Source organism: Elephantulus edwardii, unplaced genomic scaffold, assembly GCF_000299155.1.
Source record: "Elephantulus edwardii isolate Elephantulus edwardi_28Jun2011 unplaced genomic scaffold, EleEdw1.0 scaffold00086, whole genome shotgun sequence".
NCBI lineage: Eukaryota > Metazoa > Chordata > Mammalia > Macroscelidea > Macroscelididae > Elephantulus > Elephantulus edwardii.
In genome coordinates this window covers 9,049,256-9,050,373 of record NW_006399836.1, presented here as the reverse complement: position 1 = coordinate 9,050,373, position 1,118 = coordinate 9,049,256, and positions in this window count along the sequence as shown.

Sequence of the window (1,118 nt, the reverse complement as noted above, 5' to 3'; positions counted from 1 at the left end):
CGGCTCTGCTGCACCAGCCTGGTGGGGGGTGCGGCGGTGCCTACTGTCCATCCCAGGTGAGGGGATCCCTGGGGTCTGGCGGTGGGAGCCCCATGGAGCTGTGACAGCAGTGGGGGATCTGCACCAGGGGGCTGGGAGCTGCGGGACTCACCCATTCCTCCCTGGAAATCCTTGATCTCCTGCTGCTGGGCCTCAATCTGCACCGAAGACCAGTCATCAACTGTTTAACTGTTCAATTATCAATAAACAGAGGTTTGTAGAAGGCATGGTGGCCTTTCTCCATGTGGTCTGCTGCTCCTGCAGCTCGTCATGCTGTTTCTGCTGCCATCGCCATCTTGGAATCCCCTATACCTCATATATATATATACACACCATATGTATCTGTGTGTGTGTATATACACACACACACACACATCTATATATGCCACATATATCTATACCACATACATACACCGTATATATCATATATATACACTATATACATTTATGTTGTTGTTGTTATGTGCCATCAAGTCGCTTGCGACTCATAGCGACCCTATGTACAAGAGCTCTATACGCTCTTCTATCCTGTGCCAACCTAGCTATCTCAAACACACTTATTCCCACCTCTCTAGTCACAGAATCGGTCCATCTCATCAAAGGTCTTCCTCTCCTTCGCCACCCCCCCCACTCTGCCAAACATGATGTCCCTTTCCAAGGACGAGTCCCTTCTTGCAACATGCCCAAAATACGTCAGATGAAGCTTCAGAATCCTTGACTCCAGGGAACATTCTGGATTCACCCTCTTCAGGACAAACCTGTTTGTTCTCCTAGTAGTCCATGGTATATTCAACACTCTTCTCCAGCACCACAGCTCAAAGGCATCAATTCTCTTCCTATCTACCCTAGTCACTGTCCAACTATCTGATGCATAGCACGTAATTGCGAAGACTATAGCCCGCATCAGGTGCACCTTAGTCTCCAGTCTGACATCGTTGCTCTTCAGTACTCTTGAGAGGTCCCTCACAGCCGACTTTCCCAATGCAATTCGTCTCTTGATTTCCTGACTGTTGTTACCAAGAGCGTTGACCATGGAGCCAAGTAAACAAAAACTGTTAACTATCTCAATCTCTTCACCA